The sequence below is a fragment of the Salvelinus alpinus genome, chromosome 1, assembly GCF_045679555.1.
Source record: "Salvelinus alpinus chromosome 1, SLU_Salpinus.1, whole genome shotgun sequence".
Taxonomy (NCBI): Eukaryota; Metazoa; Chordata; class Actinopteri; order Salmoniformes; family Salmonidae; genus Salvelinus; species Salvelinus alpinus.
The window spans coordinates 2,914,254-2,924,253 of NC_092086.1; the positions used below are offsets into that span (position 1 = coordinate 2,914,254).

A 10,000-nucleotide genomic window follows, 5' to 3' on the forward strand; every position below is an offset into this window, starting at 1 on the left:
CCCTGACCCCTCGTCAGTTCTATAACCGACCCCTGACCCCTCGTCAGTTCTATAACAGACCCCTGACCCCTCGTCAGTTCTATAACAGACCCCTGACCCCTCGTCAGTTCTATAACAGACCCCTGACCCCTCGTCAGTTCTATAACAGACCCCTGACCCCTCGTCAGTTCTATAACAGACCCCTGACCCCTCGTCAGTTCTATAACAGACCCCTGACCCCTCGTCAGTTCTATAACAGACCCCTGACCCCTCGTCAGTTCTATAACAGACCCCTGACCCCTCGTCAGTTCTATAACAGACCCCTGACCCCTCGTCAGTTCTATAACAGACCCCTGACCCCTCGTCAGTTCTATAACAGACCCTGACCCCTCATCAGTTATATAACAGACCCCTGACCCCTCATCAGTTATATAACAGACCCCTGACCCCTCATCAGTTCTATAACAGACCCCTGACCCCTCATCAGTTCTATAACAGACCGCTGACCCCTCATCAGTTCTATAACAGACCGCTGACCCCTCATCAGTTCTATAACAGACCCCTGACCCCCCATCAGTTATATAACAGACCCCTGACCACTCATCAGTTCTATAACAGACCCCTGACCACTCATCAGTTCTATAACAGACCCCTGACCACTCATCAGTTCTATAACAGACCCCTGACCACTCATCAGTTCTATAACAGACCGCTGACCCCTCATCAGTTCTATAACAGACCCCTGACCCCCCATCAGTTCTATAACAGACCGCTGACCCCTCATCAGTTCTATAACAGACCGCTGACCCCTCATCAGTTCTATAACAGACCCCTGACCCCCCATCAGTTCTATAACAGACCCCTGACCACTCATCAGTTCTATAACAGACCCCTGACCACTCATCAGTTCTATAACAGACCCCTGACCACTCATCAGTTCTATAACAGACCCCTGACCCCTCATCAGTTATATAACAGACCCCTGACCCCTCATCAGTTCTATAACAGACCCCTGACCCCTCGTCAGTTCTATAACAGACCCCTGACCACTCATCAGTTCTATAACAGACCCCTGACCCCTCATCAGTTCTATAACAGACCCTGACCCCTCATCAGTTCTATAACAGACCCCTGACCCCTCATCAGTTCTATATGAGGGGTCACGTGTGGCTCAGTTGGTAGAGCATGGCGCTTGCAACGCCAGGGTTGTGGGTTCATTTCCCACGGGGGGACCAGGATGAATATGTATGAACTTTCCAATTTGTAAGTCGCTCTGGATAAGAGCGTCTGCTAAATGACTTAAATGTAAATGTAAATAACAGACCCTGACCCCTCATCAGTTATATAACAGACCCTGACCCCTCATCAGTTATATAACAGACCCCTAACCCCTCATCAGTTACATAACAGACCCCTGATCCCTCGTCAGTTACATAACAGACCCTGACCCCTCGTCAGTTCTATAACAGACCCTGACCCCTCGTCAGTTACATAACAGACCCTGACCCCTCGTCAGTTACATAACAGACCCCTGATCCCTCGTCAGTTACATAACAGACCCTGACCCCTCGTCAGTTCTATAACAGACCCCTGACCCCTCGTCAGTTCTATAACAGACCCTGACCCCTCGTCAGTTCTATAACAGACCCCTGACCCCTCGTCAGTTCTATAACAGACCCCTGACCCCTCGTCAGTTCTATAACAGACCCCTGACCCCTCGTCAGTTCTATAACAGACCCCTGACCCCTCGTCAGTTATATAACAGACCCTGACCCCTCATCAGTTATATAACAGACCCCTGACCCCTCATCAGTTATATAACAGACCCTGACCCCTCATCAGTTATAACAGACCCTGACCCCTCATCAGTTATATAACAGACCCCTGACCCCTCATCAGTTATATAACAGACCCTGACCCCTCATCAGTTATATAACAGACCCCTGACCCCTCATCAGTTCTATAACAGACCCCTGACCCCTCATCAGTTATATAACAGACCCCTGACCCCTCATCAGTTATATAACAGACCCCTGACCCCTCATCAGTTATATAACAGACCCTGACCCCTCATCAGTTATATAACAGACCCTGACCCCTCATCAGTTATAGACCCTGACCCCTGACCAGTTATATAACAGACCCCTGACCCCTCATCAGTTATATAACAGACCCTGACCCCTCATCAGTTATATAACAGACCCTGACCCCTGACCAGTTATATAACAGACCCTGACCCCTCATCAGTTATATAACAGACCCTAACCCCTCATCAGTTATATAACAGACCCCTGACCCCTCATCAGTTATATAACAGACCCCTGACCCCTCATCAGTTATATAACAGACCCCTGACCCCTCATCAGTTATAGACCCTGACCCCTGACCAGTTATATAACAGACCCCTGACCCCTCATCAGTTATATAACAGACCCTGACCCCTCATCAGTTATATAACAGACCCTGACCCCTGACCAGTTATATAACAGACCCTGACCCCTCATCAGTTATATAACAGACCCTAACCCCTCATCAGTTATATAACAGACCCCTGACCCCTCATCAGTTATATAACAGACCCCTGACCCCTCATCAGTTATATAACAGACCCTGACCCCTCATCAGTTATATAACAGACCCCTGATCCCTCATCAGTTATATAACAGACCCCTGACCCCTCATCAGTTATATAACAGACCCCTGACCCCTCATCAGTTATATAACAGACCCCTGACCCCTCATCAGTTATATAACAGACCCCTGATCCCTCATCAGTTATATAACAGACCCCTGACCCCTCATCAGTTATATAACAGACCCTGACCCCTCATCAGTTATATAACAGACCCTGACCCCTCATCAGTTATATAACAGACCCTGACCCCTCATCAGTTATATAACAGACCCTGACCCCTCATCAGTTATATAACAGACCCCTGACCCCTCATCAGTTATATAACAGACCCCTGACCCCTCATCAGTTATATAACAGACCCTGACCCCTCGTCAGTTATATAACAGACCCTGACCCCTCGTCAGTTATATAACAGACCCTGACCCCTCGTCAGTTATATAACAGACCCTGACCCCTCGTCAGTTATATAACAGACCCCTGACCCCTCATCAGTTATATAACAGACCCCTGACCCCTCATCAGTTATATAACAGGCCCCTGACCCCTCATCAGTTATATAACAGACCCCTGACCCCTCATCAGTTATATAACAGACCCCTGACCCCCCATCAGTTATATAACAGACCCCTGACCCCTCATCAGTTATATAACAGACCCTGACCCCTCATCAGTTATAACAGACCCTGACCCCTCATCAGTTATATAACAGACCCCTGACCCCTCATCAGTTATATAACAGACCCTGACCCCTCATCAGTTATATAACAGACCCCTGACCCCTCATCAGTTCTATAACAGACCCCTGACCCCTCATCAGTTATATAACAGACCCCTGACCCCTCATCAGTTATATAACAGACCCCTGACCCCTCATCAGTTATATAACAGACCCTGACCCCTCATCAGTTATATAACAGACCCTGACCCCTCATCAGTTATAGACCCTGACCCCTGACCAGTTATATAACAGACCCCTGACCCCTCATCAGTTATATAACAGACCCTGACCCCTCATCAGTTATATAACAGACCCTGACCCCTGACCAGTTATATAACAGACCCTGACCCCTCATCAGTTATATAACAGACCCTAACCCCTCATCAGTTATATAACAGACCCCTGACCCCTCATCAGTTATATAACAGACCCCTGACCCCTCATCAGTTATATAACAGACCCCTGACCCCTCATCAGTTATAGACCCTGACCCCTGACCAGTTATATAACAGACCCCTGACCCCTCATCAGTTATATAACAGACCCTGACCCCTCATCAGTTATATAACAGACCCTGACCCCTGACCAGTTATATAACAGACCCTGACCCCTCATCAGTTATATAACAGACCCTAACCCCTCATCAGTTATATAACAGACCCCTGACCCCTCATCAGTTATATAACAGACCCCTGACCCCTCATCAGTTATATAACAGACCCTGACCCCTCATCAGTTATATAACAGACCCCTGATCCCTCATCAGTTATATAACAGACCCCTGACCCCTCATCAGTTATATAACAGACCCCTGACCCCTCATCAGTTATATAACAGACCCCTGACCCCTCATCAGTTATATAACAGACCCCTGATCCCTCATCAGTTATATAACAGACCCCTGACCCCTCATCAGTTATATAACAGACCCTGACCCCTCATCAGTTATATAACAGACCCTGACCCCTCATCAGTTATATAACAGACCCTGACCCCTCATCAGTTATATAACAGACCCTGACCCCTCATCAGTTATATAACAGACCCCTGACCCCTCATCAGTTATATAACAGACCCCTGACCCCTCATCAGTTATATAACAGACCCTGACCCCTCGTCAGTTATATAACAGACCCTGACCCCTCGTCAGTTATATAACAGACCCTGACCCCTCGTCAGTTATATAACAGACCCTGACCCCTCGTCAGTTATATAACAGACCCCTGACCCCTCATCAGTTATATAACAGACCCCTGACCCCTCATCAGTTATATAACAGGCCCCTGACCCCTCATCAGTTATATAACAGACCCCTGACCCCTCATCAGTTATATAACAGACCCCTGACCCCCCATCAGTTATATAACAGACCCCTGACCCCTCATCAGTTATATAACAGACCCTGACCCCTCATCAGTTATATAACAGACCCTGACCCCTCATCAGTTCTATAACAGACCCTGACCCCTCATCAGTTCTATAACAGACCCTGACCCCTCATCAGTTCTATAACAGACCCTGACCCCTCATCAGTTATAGACCCTGACCCCTCATCAGTTATATAACAGACCCCTGACCCCTCATCAGTTATATAAAAGACCCTGACCCCTCATCAGTTATATAACAGACCCTGACCCCTCATCAGTTATATAACAGACCCTGACCCCTCATCAGTTAAATAACAGACCCTGACCCCTCGTCAGTTCTATAACAGACCCCTGACCCCTCGTCAGTTCTATAACCGACCCCTGACCCCTCGTCAGTTCTATAACAGACCCCTGACCCCTCGTCAGTTCTATAACAGACCCCTGACCCCTCGTCAGTTATATAACAGACCCTGACCCCTCATCAGTTCTATAACAGACCCCTGACCCCTCATCAGTTATATAACAGACCCTGACCCCTCATCAGTTATATAACAGACCCCTGACCCCTCATCAGTTCTATAACAGACCCCTGACCCCTCATCAGTTATATAACAGACCCCTGACCCCTCATCAGTTATATAACAGACCCTGACCCCTCATCAGTTATATAACAGACCCCTGACCCCTCATCAGTTATATAACAGACCCCTGACCCCTCATCAGTTATATAACAGACCCTGACCCCTCATCAGTTATATAACAGACCCCTGACCCCTCATCAGTTCTATAACAGACCCTGACCCCTCATCAGTTATATAACAGACCCTGACCCCTCATCAGTTATATAACAGACCCTGACCCCTCATCAGTTATATAACAGACCCCTGACCCCTCATCAGTTATATAACAGACCCCTGACCCCTCATCAGTTCTATAACAGACCCTGACCCCTCATCAGTTCTATAACAGACCCCTGACCCCTCATCAGTTCTATAACAGACCCCTGACCCCTCATCAGTTCTATAACAGACCCTGACCCCTCATCAGTTATATAACAGACCCCTGACCCCTCATCAGTTATATAACAGACCCCTGACCCCTCATCAGTTCTATAACAGACCCCTGACCCCTCATCAGTTCTATAACAGACCGCTGACCCCTCATCAGTTCTATAACAGACCGCTGACCCCTCATCAGTTCTATAACAGACCCTGACCACTCATCAGTTCTATAACAGACCCCTGACCCCTCATCAGTTCTATAACAGACCCTGACCCCTCATCAGTTCTATAACAGACCCCTGACCCCTCATCAGTTCTATATGAGGGGTCACGTGTGGCTCAGTTGGTAGAGCATGGCGCTTGCAACGCCAGGGTTGTGGGTTCATTCCCCACGGGGGGACCAGGATGAATATGTATGAACTTTCCAATTTGTAAGTCGCTCTGGATAAGAGCGTCTGCTAAATGACTTAAATGTAAATGTAAATAACAGACCCTGACCCCTCATCAGTTATATAACAGACCCTGACCCCTCATCAGTTATATAACAGACCCCTAACCCCTCATCAGTTACATAACAGACCCCTGATCCCTCGTCAGTTACATAACAGACCCTGACCCCTCGTCAGTTCTATAACAGACCCCTGACCCCTCATCAGTTCTATAACAGACCCTGACCCCTCGTCAGTTACATAACAGACCCTGACCCCTCGTCAGTTACATAACAGACCCCTGATCCCTCGTCAGTTACATAACAGACCCTGACCCCTCGTCAGTTCTATAACAGACCCTGACCCCTCGTCAGTTCTATAACAGACCCCTGACCCCTCGTCAGTTCTATAACAGAGCCCTGACCCCTCGTCAGTTCTATAACAGACCCCTGACCCCTCATCAGTTATATAACAGACCCTGACCCCTCATCAGTTATATAACAGACCCCTGACCCCTCATCAGTTATATAACAGACCCTGACCCCTCATCAGTTATAACAGACCCTGACCCCTCATCAGTTATATAACAGACCCCTGACCCCTCATCAGTTATATAACAGACCCTGACCCCTCATCAGTTATATAACAGACCCCTGACCCCTCATCAGTTATATAACAGACCCTGACCCCTCATCAGTTATATAACAGACCCCTGACCCCTCATCAGTTCTATAACAGACCCCTGACCCCTCATCAGTTATATAACAGACCCCTGACCCCTCATCAGTTATATAACAGACCCTGACCCCTCATCAGTTATATAACAGACCCTGACCCCTCATCAGTTATAGACCCTGACCCCTGACCAGTTATATAACAGACCCCTGACCCCTCATCAGTTATATAACAGACCCTGACCCCTCATCAGTTATATAACAGACCCTGACCCCTGACCAGTTATATAACAGACCCTGACCCCTGACCCCTCATCAGTTATATAACAGACCCCTGACCCCTCATCAGTTATATAACAGACCCTGACCCCTCATCAGTTATATAACAGACCCTGACCCCTCATCAGTTCTATAACAGACCCCTGACCCCTCATCAGTTATATAACAGACCCTGACCCCTCATCAGTTATATAACAGACCCCTGACCCCTCATCAGTTCTATAACAGACCCCTGACCCCTCATCAGTTATATAACAGACCCCTGACCCCTCATCAGTTATATAACAGACCCTGACCCCTCATCAGTTATATAACAGACCCCTGACCCCTCATCAGTTATATAACAGACCCCTGACCCCTCATCAGTTATATAACAGACCCTGACCCCTCATCAGTTATATAACAGACCCCTGACCCCTCATCAGTTATATAACAGACCCTGACCCCTCATCAGTTATATAACAGACCCCTGACCCCTCATCAGTTATATAACAGACCCCTGACCCCTCATCAGTTATATAACAGACCCCTGACCCCCCATCAGTTATATAACAGACCCTGACCCCTCATCAGTTATATAACAGACCCTGACCCCTCATCAGTTATATAACAGACCCCTGACCCCTCGTCAGTTATATAACAGACCCCTGACCCCTCGTCAGTTATATAACAGACCCCTGACCCCTCATCAGTTATATAACAGACCCCTGACCCCTCATCAGTTATATAACAGACCCCTGACCCCCCATTGTTATATAACAGACCCCTGACCCCTCATCAGTTCTATAACAGACCCTGACCCCTCATCAGTTCTATAACAGACCCTGACCCCTCATCAGTTCTATAACAGACCCCTGACCCCTCATCAGTTATATAACAGACCCCTGACCCCCCATTGTTATATAACAGACCCCTGACCCCTCATCAGTTCTATAACAGACCCTGACCCCTCATCAGTTCTATAACAGACCCTGACCCCTCATCAGTTCTATAACAGACCCTGACCCCTCATCAGTTCTATAACAGACCCTGAACCCTCATCAGTTATATAACAGACCCTGACCCCTCATCAGTTCTATAACAGACCCTGACCCCTCATCAGTTCTATAACAGACCCTGACCCCTCATCAGTTCTATAACAGACCCTGACCCCTCATCAGTTATATAACAGACCCCTGACCCCTCATCAGTTATATAACAGACCCCTGACCCCTCATCAGTTATATAACAGACCCCTGACCCCTCATCAGTTATATAACAGACCCTGACCCCTCATCAGTTCTATAACAGACCCTGACCCCTCATCAGTTCTATAACAGACCCTGACCCCTCATCAGTTATATAACAGACCCCTGACCCCTCATCAGTTATATAACAGACCCCTGACCCCTCATCAGTTATATAACAGACCCCTGACCCCTCATCAGTTATATAACAGACCCCTGACCCCTCATCAGTTATATAACAGACCCTGACCCCTCATCAGTTATATAACAGACCCTGACCCCTCATCAGTTATATAACAGACCCTGACCCCTCATCAGTTCTATAACAGACCCTGACCCCTCATCAGTTATATAACAGACCCTGACCCCTCATCAGTTATATAACAGAACCTGACACCTCATCAGTTATATAACAGACCCTGACCCCTCATCAGTTATATAACAGACCCCTGACCCCTCATCAGTTATATAACAGACCCCTGACCCCTCATCAGTTCTATAACAGACCCCTGACCCCTCATCAGTTATATAACAGACCCTGACCCCTCATCAGTTATATAACAGACCCTGACCCCTCATCAGTTATATAACAGACCCTGACCCCTCATCAGTTATATAACAGACCCTGACCCCTCATCAGTTATATAACAGACCCTGACCCCTCATCAGTTATATAACAGACCCTGACCCCTCATCAGTTATATAACAGACCCTGACCCCTCATCAGTTCTATAACAGACCCTGACCCCTCATCAGTTATAGACCCTGACCCCTCATCAGTTATATAACAGACCCCTGACCCCTCATCAGTTATATAACAGACCCTGACCCCTCATCAGTTATATAACAGACCCTGACCCCTCATCAGTTATATAACAGACCCTGACCCCTCATCAGTTATATAACAGACCCTGACCCCTCATCAGTTATATAACAGACCCCTGACCCCTCATCAGTTATATAACAGACCCTGACCCCTCATCAGTTATATAACAGACCCTGACCCCTCATCAGTTATATAACAGACCCCTGACCCCTCATCAGTTATATAACAGACCCCTGACCCCTCATCAGTTATATAACAGACCCCTGACCCCTCATCAGTTATATAACAGACCCCTGACCCCTCATCAGTTATATAACAGACCCCTGACCCCTCATCAGTTATATAACAGACCCCTGACCCCTCATCAGTTATATAACAGACCCTGACCCCTCATCAGTTATATAACAGACCCTGACCCCTCATCAGTTATATAACAGACCCTGACCCCTGACCCCTCATCAGTTATATAACAGACCCTGACCCCTCATCAGTTATATAACAGACCCTGACCCCTCATCAGTTATATAACAGACCCTGACCCCTCATCAGTTCTATAACAGACCCCTGACCCCTCATCAGTTATATAACAGACCCCTGACCCCTCATCAGTTATATAACAGACCCCTGACCCCTCATCAGTTATATAACAGACCCCTGACCCCTCATCAGTTATATAACAGACCCTGACCCCTCATCAGTTATATAACAGACCCTGACCCCTCATCAGTTATATAACAGACCCCTGACCCCTCATCAGTTATATAACAGACCCTGACCCCTCATCAGTTCTATAACAGACCCTGACCCCTCATCAGTTCTATAACAGACCCTGACCCCCCATCAGTTATATAACAGACCCCAGACCCC

At 47.5% G+C, this 10,000-nt stretch overlaps 1 protein-coding gene across 1 annotated transcript in view; it reads right to left on the bottom strand.

Annotated features, from left to right (window-relative positions):
* rnf216 (ring finger protein 216) overlaps positions 1-10,000 on the bottom strand; it is a 95,034-nt gene that overhangs the window by 47,071 nt on the left and 37,963 nt on the right. The gene's annotated exons all lie outside the window — the stretch shown is intronic.